Below are 13,885 nucleotides of genomic sequence, written 5' to 3' on the forward strand. Positions count from 1 at the left end.
ATGCACCATCGAGGTTGTCGACAGTGCAACCGGCAGACGGCTGGAGCCCCGCAAGAACGCCACCAAGTTTGTCAACCAATGCGGAGCCATTGTTAGAGACAACGTCTCGATCACCGTCCGAGAGTGGAATGAGCCAAAGAAGGCACGAGTTGGTTTCACTTTTGTCGATAAGAGAACAAAAAAAGATTGCTTCAACAAGCTTATGGAACATTTCGTTCTACCTCCGGAATACAACAAATTCGATGAGGAGGGTAACAAGATTGAGGAAAACAAGGAGAGGAGGAGGCTAGTCAAACAGTTCGCTCTTCATAAGATGTCCGCGGCATTCCGAAAATTCAAGCAAAATCTAGCCCATGACTTTGTCAAGGAGAACAAGACTCCGGATTTCAAAGGACAATATGAGAAACTGAAACATGATTGGCCAGAATTTGTGAAGCAAAAGAAATCGGAGCGAGTTCCTTGAAATATCGAAAAAATAAGGAAAATGCGGCTAAGAAGGAGTACAATCATATTATGGGGCCAGGAGGGTATCGCCTTTGGGAGCCTAGGTGGGAGAAGATGGAGAACGAGCTGAGGGCGCGAGGAATCCGTCCAGGTGCGGAGGGATGGGACCCAAGGGCCAAAAGCTGGTGGTACGGGCATGGGGGATCGCTGAACCCGGAGACGAGGGAGTGTGTTTACCGGGGCAAAATAGTTAAACCCACCCAAAAGCTTATTGAGGCAATGAGGGATGCTCAAGAGGGAAGATCAAGTTCAACAAAGAGAACGACGCGCCGACAAAAGCCCTCGGGAATCCCGAACACGGAGGACGTGTACGAGGCATGGGGCACATTCCGTGGAAAATAGGGTTCCCCCGAACGATGACCCGTACGGTTACGAAGCCGTAAGAGAAAGATGGATCGGGAAGCAGATGTTGTGGCGCGGTTGGCATCGGAAATGGATGTGATGAAGAAAACCGTGAGTGTACTAGTAGCCGAAAGAGATGCAGCTCGGGCGTAGCATGAAGATCATCCATTGGATTTCGGAAGCCAACAGCAGAGAAGCAGCGTGGCTTCCACGGAGGCCCCACCGGCTGGTGCACCGACGATCGAAATTACTGCACCGGAGCCTCTGGTGGTCGAAATTACTGCACCGGAGCCTCCTCGCTACCCCGTGGACGATATAAAGGAGATGAAAGAATGTCATCTGTATTATCCTATCGGGAACATGTCCATGAAGGTAGCCATCGGCATTGCTTTACCATGTTTACCTGGATCACTCCACCACAACAACCCCATTCAAGATGGCTATGCTCGTGTCACGGTGGAGGACATAGTCCAAGGGTTTGAGGACCTGGACATTGACATTGCTACACCTGAAGGGGCGAGAAGACTTGGAGATGTCAAGCGCCAGTTCATTCTATGGCAAAAGAAGTTTATCAAGTTTCCAGGCGAGGCGCCAACAAGTCCACCCCCCTACGGTGGTGGTGGTGGTGGCGGTGGCGGTGGTGGTGGTGGTGCTTCACCTACACCTCCTTCACGTCAGCCGACGCCGCCCCCCAATTCACCTTCGGCGGGTAGCGGACGCCGCCCCCGGTCCTCGTCCGGCGGGTGATCGGACGCCGCCCCCAATCCACCTCCGGCGAAGAAAGCGAAGCGGTCCTGGGTTATTAACCCGGACCCTTATGTACCTAGAACCACAAAGATACCGGAGCCATCACCGAAGCCTCTCCCCACAAGGCCTTGGGAACGTAGTGCCGAGGAAGTCGACGCACACGCGGCTCGCTGATTATGAGAAATGGAAGGCGGAATGCAAGAAGAAAAGAGAGCCCGAGCCCAAGCAAGTATTTTCCGAGAAGGAAAAGAGCTGGGCTAAGTCATTTTTGAACACACCGTCCCAAGCCGCGAAGAATCTGCCTGACGACTATGCACGTGAACTTCGTAGGCAAGCACTCGCGTTCAAGAGGAACCAAGAGTTGGCAGAGAAGCAGGAGAAGAAAGCCTTGGAGGAGGCCGAGAAAAAATTAGAAAGGGGGAAAGAAGTTGCCCAGCTCGGGGAACAAAGTAAACAATCGATCGCCCCGCTCATAGTGCAAGCCGCCGGTCCGGATGCCCCGATATCATAGCAGCTGCGGCAGCACAGGGATTGACTGTAACGAGTGCCAGAGAACAAGCGGCCAACTTAGGTATCACTCTTCGTGCACTGTTAGGCCTTGATGAGGCGCCAATGAAGGACGTAGTATTTACATATGTGGAGAATGGCCCTCTCGTCGAGCCTGCGCACGAAGAGGATCTACCTCGACAAATGAAAGGTCTGCTAAATTGGTACAAGGGTTACATAAAACTTAAAAACGCCAAAGACTATATTTATGCGGAAGTTAGATATGAGCATCACTTCAAACATTACTATATAACAATTCATCGGAGTGAATTGTTCCAGCTGTTCAATCTGCGCGAGCTCGACAAATCTATCATCAGTTGCTACGTTCTGTAAGTGATTTATTAATTTCTACACCATCTCGTTCATTGCCTGCACTATATATATATATATATATATATATATATAGGTAAAATAATTGGGGCACCAAGGAGTCTGGGCACCACAACCAAGAACCGTTTGATGGCTTTAGAAATCGCACAAAAGACATCGGGTATTTCAGTATAATAACCGGGTCTAACCCATTAGTATGTTTTATTTGAGGCAAGAGTAGGCAGTGTTTGATCTGTTTCCTTGTTGATTTTGGAATGAAACATTTCCATACATGACACCACGTATCAGTTCGAATAGTTTCCTAAATAAAGGAGTGTAGGCTTTCATCTTATTTCCTTTCCTCCTTTTTCATGCTTAAATGAAGATCTGCATCAAAACGGTGGTCATCCGTGTAGACACCGCGCACCCGGCCGAGCGACGGAGCTTCCACCTCTAGATGAGCAGCTGAAGCTGGACGCTCATGGCCATATGCTTCTAGTTCTAATTCTTTTTGTCCTCCTTATTATACCTCACAGGTTTCTATAGAATCAGGTATGCCTGATTGATTTCGGGATTTTTATTGATAAAATCTTTCAATTTGTGTAGTAGTCCACCAATGTTTTCCAATCTCAGATCTTGTTATTGCATCGATTTCGTTGGTTTCTATGGCGAGGTATGTCTCTGAATTTTTCCACCTCATTTTGCCTCTATGATGCAAAAGTTCTTCTCTTCATCAATCTAGGTATGTGCACGTATTTGCTTTTACTAGTACAAATGCCCGTGCGTTGCTACGGGTACTCAAATTTAATTTCTCAATGCACATATATAGTTCATAACTCACTATGAAAATTCAAAACAAATCAAGTATATCATAATAGTAATATACTACAATATGATAATACTGAATGCAATAACAACATTGTTGTGCATTTGCGTAGTTCCAAGCATGATAATACCAAATGCAATCAAGGATATCATAATGCACTCATTTATGTGAAGTTCACTCATACTGTCATACAGACCATAATAACTCATCACAGATGGGCATGCCCATCTGGCATGTACATATGCCATTACATGGACGTAATAAACACTTATCTCTGATGATATTTAATTCAGAATTACTAAATGGACATGGAGTAACTAATTGATATCAGAAGACTTCACTTATGAGACAAAGTAACCGTATTGAATTAGTAATTTCCGAGAACCAAATTAACATACCCTAGATGTTATCAACAGTAAGAAAATAACAGGCACGTGCCAAGCATCCAGTGCGTCCTCCCATGAAGTAGCCAGAAATATTAGTTGTTGGTTCCTTCTCTTCCCATTGGAAAAATAGCTCCGCACTTTCCCTAGTGGTGGTGAATCCACCAGAGTGCGGTGGAGGGAACAAAGCGAGGCACCATCAGCGTTGAAGGTGGTAAAGAGGAGTGACCGCACGGTGGTCACTCACATGGTCGTGCAGCACAACATTGGTTGCGAGGTCACACTTGCCGTGTTGCATCTCACAGTGTGAAGTATTAAACACTCTTTAACCATAGCTGCATAATGCGTACATACGAGGAAAAACAACTGATTCTGAAATAAGTGCCAATAGGAATAGGTTTTGGCATATGCAATTAACAGAAGTAGACCTTACTTTTGGAAAATCTCATGCTATGTTGTTGCAATTAACTAAATAAAGAGAGCAAATTTCTACCAGTAAATCTTTCAAGAAACGTAGTACGCATAACATGGAAGACAATCCTCACCAGATTTGATGAAGTGATCGCTCAAAGCCTCTGAATCAGCCAGTCAGGCACACCATAAACCCGCACAAATCAGCATGCACTTCACAAACAAAATGGTGGATTTCGTCAGACCAACTATCAGAGTGTTGTGAGTGCTGGTGGGGGTGATGAAGACAGATTTGTTCCATGAGATCTGGGCGCTCATGAATGGAACAAGTGATGGAAGAGAGAGGGGTGCAGAAGTGGAATTCAAGCTGGAAGCGATGCCGGGAGAGAGAGAGCTTTTGAGTGCATCTAGGCGCCCGTGGTCCGCAGAGAGATTCTGCACCAGTTTGATACATTATCAATCAAACTTTAATAACATGATAAACAGATGAAATATATTTATTAAAAAAAACTGAGAATCACCAAACTACAAATTGCAGCCACATACTCACACACAAGGCTCAACTTATCAGAATCTAATGAATTGGAGCAGTCACTAAATTGAGCAATAAGCACCACATTCTTTTCCCTTCATATATAACGAAATAGCACAGATCTAAATGGCGTAAATCTCATACAACCAAAAGCAGAATCAGATCCAAAAATCCCATGTAAAATAAAATATGGCTTCTCTAAAACAAGCTACACAAAAATATGACAACGAACTAACACTTAATATAGATAAGGGAAATAGTCCATCAAATAAGGAATAGTCTATCGTATGCAAAAATATGTACACAAAAAAGTACAACATATGATCTGTTCACTGACTTATGTATATCACCCAGGAAAAAATTCAACACCAGAGGGAATAAGAAAGTAGTAACAATTGAAATTGTGTGATATTATTGTTATTCATTGAGCAGCCCAAGACCTGAAAAAACAAATTGCAGCTAGAGAAGTTCATAGCACATGATTAAAAACTCGTCTTGATGTTATTGTTTCATCTCAAGCCTGAAGCATAATGGTAAGGCGAAACAAATATAATTCTTTCTAAAATTATATTAAAACCCTTTTCTGTAAGCTTCAGATTTTCAGGTGCAGTTAGAACAAATATAAGTTAGGCACATCAAGTAAATGATTGCTAATTCTGTAGTAAGTATTGCACATAAATCAGAATATTTAAGGACCTCATGTGCTTTCCTCATAAGAAATTTTGCCATGCTCTATGTATCAGTGAAATATATATGACAAAATTATCTTCCAAACTGATTATTTCGTGCTGATAGTAAACAAAAACACAAAATAGATATGCACTTAACAGGAAACAAGATACAAAGATGAATTTGGTGAATAGCTCTCCTTCTAGTAAGACATGATCGTACTGCTACTAATTCTAAGAATAGCTCCCTCATGTTTACCATCTCTCGGATGAGGTGCACATGTCTTTGCCCAAATTTAGAACCTTGGACGAAATAGGAAAGATATGGAGGAGCCGTCTAATGATTACCTCATCCTCGGGGCATTTTCTGGCGCTGCAGATCCGATAGAAGAGCTCCTGATCTGAGCCCCATTGGTCGGATCCGTCATTCGTTGGTGGTGAAGCAGCATGGTGGAGGATGGAGACAGTGCGGTAGCCGTTCTCTTGTTTTTTTGTTCTCCAGGGAGAGTGCTCACGATGCCCATTCCCAAACGCTGCTCTATCTAGCATGACCACCCAAACTGAAGTAGAAATAGGAAATAGTATGCAGTTGTCGTGGATCTAGAAACAACTAAACCTGGACGGATCACCAGAATGAAGCAATGGGCAAGCACGGGAAAAACACCATAGTTTTCAGTTGTTCTGTCTATAGCATAATTTTCAGCTACCCAATTCTTGCCTCGGTTGCAATTCCATTAAATAAATTTCACCAAATGCATCTCACACTTAACTCAGATTAGAATCAAAGAGGGAGACAATATTCACATCAAATAAAAAATCCAGTATCAAAACTTAAAATGTATGTACATCTCATCTATATAAGTTATGGTAATATTTCAGACAGATTGATCTACGGAGTAGCTAAATTTGACAGCCTTCAAATTTACTAATACAACAGCTCGAAGCTTCACCTAGTAAACACCTTAGAATGTCAATTTGCAAGAACCATATCAATTAATATGTTGAGAAAGATAATTGGGACTTGAAGGCCTCACCTAAGAGCAGCCAACAGAAGAATCGCAAGGGCAACCTGGAGCAAAACCAGAAAACAAAGGATGAGGTACTATAGTGATCTGAACAATTAGTATACTTCGTAGTTTACTTACTCATAACTTGCAATCTCAGCTAGCTCTATCACTGGACTAAAATAGAGCATCCCAAACAAATTGTCCAGGTAGACATTCTAACTGAATTATATGTCCAGGTAAACGTGGGCTCAGCTAACTGTCCAGGTAGGCTAGGATAATCAAGGTGGACCTGAATATACATGGTAGAAACAATATCAAAAAGAAAGTGTTTCTCTTAAAAAGTTCATGAGGAATAACATTATTAAGCAAATCCATAAACTGAAATGAAATTCTGGGCTACCAATCCTGGTTTACCAAAATATGCAAGGGAAAATCACAAATACATGTATTGCTGAATCTAAGGCTACCGATTCACCAACATATAGACGTTACCTGTGATATTTGCAAGAGAGAGTACTTTCGAAGAGTTTGACCATTTCCATTCCACTGCATACACTCCCAAAATATTGCCTTCTTTCCTGGAATTTATAATGCCCAGTTCAGCAATAAGCCAATACGCATATTTCTAAATTCTGAGGTCTCTTGACTCTTGATATCACACTATCATATTTGCATATTATTATCTTTACTCACACATGTCTATTTATATATATATATCCTCACAACTAATCTGCCACGATCATGCAGAGCTATTCTTAATAGTAAGCTAAAAACATCAAGGAGAGAAAAAATAAACAAATATATATCACAACTGGCCAATTTTCACATTCTACCTATCATTTGCTTTTGTATCATCCACCGGACAGGATCGATCCAGTGTGGCGGCGGTAGTACAGGGCCTGGACCAGGGCGATGGCGGTGAGACGATCTGGTCAAGGGCAGGTCGAGGACGGTGCAGCAGGTCCCGAACTCGGGGTTTAGTTGGGCTTGGCCCAGTTAGCTGCGCGTGCAGGGCGAGCGACCAAGGACGACGGACGGACGAAGGTGGGGAGAATAGGGAATACCTTCTTTCTTTTTAAGTAGTGTAGATTAGTTGTCTTCGAACAAGGCATTATGTGGTGTCTGTATAATAATTCAAGCACAAAAAGGGAGTGTTTAGTAGACACAAAATCTGAAACCTGCTAAATTTGTCTTGCGAAAATGAAATACCTTTCAGAAAGAGCTACACATGTATTCACCCTTACCATTCTTCTTACCATTTAAAATAACGTCATAGATAATGGAGTGGAGGAGAGTAGTGTACCACTTGGTCTGGGGTGCCACCAAGCGCTCAATGCTCTACTGTATTGAAGCTCTGAATGTACACAGTAATAGTACATAAGAGGTTTGAAATCTCCAGGCAGCAACTACCATATCAGAACAGAATGGGGCACAAGAAAACTCTAGCGTGTTTAACATACTAATCAAGGAGCCTACGGACTGCAGCCCAATGCTCAAAATTGACCTTATCTTCACCATCTTATCACATATACAAGTTTTAAATCACTTGTGAAACACAGATTAAGTGTGCTGATTTTCACCCAAAATCAGGTGACTGTTTCAAATATAAAAGTATCACCTAAGTATATATGTGTGAGACCAAAGGATGCAGGCGTTTTCCATGCTAACAACCATGTGTCTTTCAAATGAATTAGGTAAGACGCAAGAAGAAACAACAGATATTATTAGTTTTAGGCAGCAGAACAAGTGGGCATTACCTATGTTTCGTCCGACAACTACAGATGTAGAGTTTCAGCTGGATGCTTAGTCAGTAGCAGCTGAGTGGATGAGGACTGGACATTTGGACGCGACTACACAAAGGATGATGGCGTCACGTAGGTGAGAGGAATGCAGCGCGGTGGCTGTCCTGCTGGCCGGGTCTTGGCCTCTGCCATTCTTCCTCCTCACTGCTCCCCTCTCCGAGCGTCTTCGCGTTCATCTTGACCTCCCGCCTCCACTCCGACTGATGCCCAAATGTTTCTCCTGGTCGTGCTCCTGCAATTGACGAGAGAGAGGTTAGCCCCTTGAAAGAGTTCAGGCCGCCGCATGTTCAGCTCCTTTCCTGAAGCCGCCGCCATCCTCGTTCATCCTCGGTTCCGCAAACACCGCAAACACCGCAGAACCTCCGGCACGCGCCGTTGCAAGGGATTGAGGACAGGCAAATTAGGGCAGAGAGATGGGCGTGTAGGGACGGTCGGCGCCTCCTCGCCGACCTCGGGCCTCCTCCGCGCCGGCGATTCCGTCGCCTGTGGATCTGTAGGCACGGAAGGGGAGGGGCGGGATTAGAGCGAGGTGGGCGCGTGATTTAGGGACGGCAAAACGGATCTGTCGGGCGAGGAAGTTGGAGAGGAGGGCGGGCGGGAGGAGGAGGTCGAGGAGGACGATGAGGAGCGGCGGCGCGCAGACGAGGAGCAGCGAGGCGAGCATGGAGACGAGGAAGAAGGCCGTCTTGGCCCACCGCCACGGCCGCGCCCACAGGCCCTCTCCGCCGTGCGTCAGAACCAGCTGCAGCGGCAGCTTCTTCTCCATCTCAGCCGGTCGATCGCCGGCGAGCGAGAGCAAGATCGAATCCGGATTCCGGACGGTTACTCACCGGCGCTAGCTTGGTGCGTGCGTGGGCAGAGTGGGCTTGGTGAAGCTTGAATCGGGGAGTAGTTGGCTCGGGTGCGGGTGAATTGGGTCGGACTTGGGAGCGGAGGTTTTAAACGGAGGCGGAGAGGTGGTGACGGCAAAGGGGAGGAAAAGGAGGGGAGTTTTTTCGTGTGCGGAGGTCAGAGAAGATGGTTGGAGGAGGGTTTGACTGCGGTGGCCCAGGCGAGCGGGCGACGAAGGGAGAGGAGGTGGGACGACCAAAACTACCAAACGTATTGGGCAGAATAAGGAACTACTTTAGTTTTTTTAAGTAGTAGAGATCCCTTATCAAGTTGATTTTTCGTGTGGTTCTTTTACGAGAGATCTGCACAGAAAATGATTTTTCGTGTGGTAGTTTTGGAGCATCACTGATCACACCAAAGCAGTGAACTAGTGTATGCAGTTCAAATTTCTGGGTGGTTTGGAACAGCGAGGGTGCTGATCACGAAGGCTTTTTTTTTTTTTTTTTTTTTTTTTTGAAAACCACGAAGGCTTTTTTGTCAACTCAAGAACTTGCAAATTGTGTTGCACATTTACAGATTTCAATCAGATGCTTACCAAGATGGACGTATTCAAATAGTAGCTGAAATATGTCCCTGCATATTTGAAAAGTTTTTGTTTGTGAGTCCAGGTATGGGTATAACATTGAGGAATGGCGGGCGCTATTACTGTGTGGCTCGGCGCCATGTCTGTGGACGATTGGTCAGCATTGACAGATCATGCCAGCAGACTTAGGTGAAGTCGAGTTTGAGATTTTGAATTGTTGAATGCCGCAACATTATACTGGATTGTATATCTATATAACGTGCTCTTTTAAGGGATATATCTGATTCGATCAAATTTACATGCCTCTCTCTTATGTCTAAATGACATTTCTTCCAACTAAAAATTGCAATTTCTTGATAAACCACTCTCTTTTATCTACAGATGGAAAAGTGGAAGATGCAAATAATCGGCATGCGAGGATACAGTAAAATGCCCGGAGGTTAACCACGTTAATGTGTTTGTACTTTGTACACCGTTCATCGTGGCTTGTTGAAGACCTTATTTGTTTGACAGAATTTACAACTTGTTTCACACCGAATTTTTCATTATAGCTAGTAAAGCTCAAGATGTTTCACATTTTCATGTACCCTTGTAACTGAATTGGAATGGATTATTGTGAAAGAAGCAAATATTTTGTTGGTATGGCTCGATATCGACATACACGAATTCTTAAGTGCATCGCTAGCCGATCGTGATTGTTTTCATGCACCGATCAAATATCAGAAAATGGGCTGACTCGAATTTTTTATCGGGTATCCTGAAAACCCAGCCAACGACGCACTATATGCCCAGGCCGGAGGGGGTATCAGGTACCAAATCCCCATTCCACCACCTTGTCGCATCGCCTCCTACGCTGCGAAATCGCTCGCACTCCCACCATCTCCGGCGAGCAATTGACAACAGATCTGGCCGTATCTTGTAGCTATAGCTCATCCCACCGAGCGATGGCGTCAGTGAGCGCAGATTCTTAGTCCGCGCACAAGACGCACGCGCTCGCCGTGACGCCTCCTATACACCGGTTACATACATAGCTAAGATTTTCACGGGTATGTTAAATTACATTTTCACGCGATTGCATACGTAAGATATTCGTGTATTAAGTTATTTCGCGGGGTATTTACATTTCCTGGTATTCATATTTTTTTGGTACATACGTACCTAAGATATTCACATGTATGTTAAATTACATTTTCAGTCCACTGTATAACTGAGATATTCCAGGTATATACCCGAGAAATGTTTTCCAGGTATGTTAAATTGTATTTCCAGTATGTACATATTTAAGAAATTTCATGGGTATGTAAAAATATCTTAGTTATTCATAAGTATGTCAAATTTCTAGGTATATGTATACCCTCAATATTTCCGGGTATGTTAAATGGGTTGTGCTAGCTTCAAGGCATCTAGGTCCACTGTCGATTCCGACAAGGTGCTCGTAGCTAGTTCCGAAAGGAGGGGAGACTGAGGAAGTTTGTCGCTGAAGGATTTCGACAAGGAGAGTGCCGCATGTCGCCGGAGAGTAGGGAGACCTGCCGCCACACTCCATATCATGTCCTCCCCTCAACCACTATCGGCCGGGCCGAGGGTGCCTCCTCCGCCCTTGGTGTTGTTTTGCTGCGCCGCCCCGCCGTGCTGCCCTCTTTGGAGCTCCTCCTCCGCCGGCATGTAGCCAACCCCGTCCTTACCTCGAAGGTCCGACGCCACAAGTTCTTCTCCAGTGTTGGCATACATACCTAAGATTTGCACGGGTATGTAAAATCACATTTTCACGTGATCGCATACATGATTTTCGATAGCATATGCACTAGGGTATTTACGGGTATCCGGGTACCCCAAAATAGTCAAGATATTTCCGTGTACGCACACAGTCAAGATATTTCTAGGTATATACATACCCTAAGGTATCCATGTATACATACCCTAAAATAGTCATGCTTTTCTACAACGTATGCACTTGGGTATTTACGGGTATGCGGGTACCCCAAAATACTCATTATATTTTTTACAGGTATCACAGGTATCTAAGTATACATACTCTATTATTTTTTACAGGTATCCAAGTATACATACTCTATTATTTTTTACACGTATCACATGTATCCAAGTATACATACCACAGGTATCCAGGTATACATACCTATTTTTTATATGTATCCAGGTATACATACCCCAAAATAGTCATGATTTTCTATAGCGTATGCACTAGGGTATTTACGGGTATGCGGGTACCCCAAAATACTAATCAGATTTTTTACAGGTATCACAGGTATCCAAGTATATATCAAATTTAAATCGGTTAACTCATTAAATTTACAGGTATGTACATACCCAGGAATATTTTTGGGTATATTATATTTATGAGTGCATACCTAAGAATCGGTAGGTGTTCAATTCGTCTATTTAATTTTTGCAAAAAAATCGTCTGCTAATCTCAGGCAAGTGAAATATCAAATGCAAATTAGATTTTTTTTTAAGTATATACCTGGGGGTATTTTGCTGCTACATGCATACCAGATAAATTTCTAGGTATATGCAAACCCGGTACATAGTGAAGAAATTTCTGGGAATATGGATACCTGGTATGTATTTTTATGATTATGTATATACAAAGTAGGAGGTACATGTGCATACCCTATATACCTTGGCACAAGTAAGGTTCCATTGAATTAAAAAAAGATTGCATACCTACGAATTTGAGCTTCCGTGCTACATACCCTGAAATTTAATCTTGGGATTTACTAGTTAAGGAATGAATGTAAGTTTATTCTCTCTCATACCCATACGTGCATGCAAATAAATGTGAGATATTTTTTCCTTGTTGCTAGGTGGGCTAGTAAATACCATATTAATTAGAAAGGAAAGGGTTCAAGATTTAGAAGAAGAAGGAAATTGATCACGCATTAAATTAGCATTTCCGAAATAGATGGAACGTTGCACATTCATTCCAAATCAGTCAATGTAACCGGGTTGACCCGCTAGTATCTATGCCCATTATAGTGGCACACATCCTAAAGCAAATCGAAAGGCAGTTGGGTATGGTGCATGGGCACCATGGTGCCCCATTCCAGCTTCCTATATATATATATATATATATATATATATATATATATATATATATATATATATATATGTATATGTATATATATAGTCCTAACTATCTTGTTGTGTACGCTATTATGCAGAATGAAGAAGCGGGAAATGCGAATAAGGAACATCCATGATGTTGGGTTCATTGACCCACACATCGTTAATTCATATGTGTTAGAACACCACCCCGCCGACGTGGAGGAAGACTCTGTCGTGGTTTCTTAGAAAACAGGAACTCAAAAGTGATATTCTATTTCCTTACCATTTTGGGTGAGTGTTTCGTCTTGAGCACATTCTCTTTTGTTTACTCCATGCATGGTATGTGGCTAATCGATGAGTTATGCATGATCGTGCATGTATCGTGTCCGCGAGTTCCACTGGATTCCGATGGTAATTCAGCTTCACACCTCCACGCTTCTCGTCCACGACTCTCTGAATATGGATACGGCGCTTTGGGCCGACATGAGAAAAATGATGCAAAAGTAATTATTTTCATTCATTTGCGCTCTATATCGATCGGCCTATTTCGTTCATCATTTCCTAATATCAAGTAACTAATTAATAACTCTCTTGTTCATTTAATTTTGTTTGCCTCGTAGGGTTTGGAGACGGTTCGTAGATGAAAAGGTCGGTGAATTCAAAAAAGAGCTACATTTTAAAAGGGCAGTGCGGACGATCGGGGATATTCAGCCACCGGGGACCAATCTATGTGGATACTATGTTTGTGAGAGGATCCGGAGATACACCAATGAGCGGGACCAGCAGTCTGAGAACAACAACAAGAGGAATAACCTCCGGAAGACGCTTAGTCCAGAAGCTCGCTTCCGACCACTTCAAGAGGAACTAGCTGGATGGTTCGCGAGGGAAGTCATCGATCCTAGAGGAGAACACTATGTAGAGGACGTAGAACTTCATATGCACTAAATTATGGATGGAAACTTGTTCAAAATTGTATATGGTCATCCGATATTGAATATATATTGTATATTCCTCTTGAATTCTTTTTGGTTCTAATTTCAAATTTCTTTGAAATTGTACATTCATATGCATGTATGTAGTACCGTAGAATATGTGAAACTCCTTCAAAATTAAAACCCAAAAGAAATAAAACAATACAAATTAAAAAGAAACCAGATTTAGGGGGAGGGGGGCTAAACCCTAAACCCTGCGGAGGCCTTTAGTCGCGGTTGGCCAGAAGAACCGCGACTAAAGGTCCTCCGCTCTGGCGCTCGCCTGCCGCCCACGTGGACGGGCCTTTAGTCGCGGTTTAGTCGCGCCTAATTGGTCGCGGTTGCGCAACCGCGACC

The 13,885-nt window shown here is 43.4% G+C and overlaps 1 long non-coding RNA gene across 1 annotated transcript; it reads right to left on the reverse strand.

Moving 5' to 3' along the window:
- Positions 1-3,592: 3,592 nt before the first annotated feature.
- LOC124699145 lies at positions 3,593-7,209 on the reverse strand. Its single transcript, XR_007001290.1, has 5 exons — positions 7,109-7,209; positions 6,768-6,853; positions 6,414-6,564; positions 4,938-6,337; positions 3,593-4,503 (listed from the first exon to the last, which is right to left on the reverse strand). It is a non-coding gene; the product is annotated as an uncharacterized LOC124699145 (long non-coding RNA).
- Between the last annotated feature and the right edge of the window lie 6,676 nt (positions 7,210-13,885).

This window comes from Lolium rigidum, chromosome 3, assembly GCF_022539505.1.
Source record: "Lolium rigidum isolate FL_2022 chromosome 3, APGP_CSIRO_Lrig_0.1, whole genome shotgun sequence".
NCBI lineage: Eukaryota > Viridiplantae > Streptophyta > Magnoliopsida > Poales > Poaceae > Lolium > Lolium rigidum.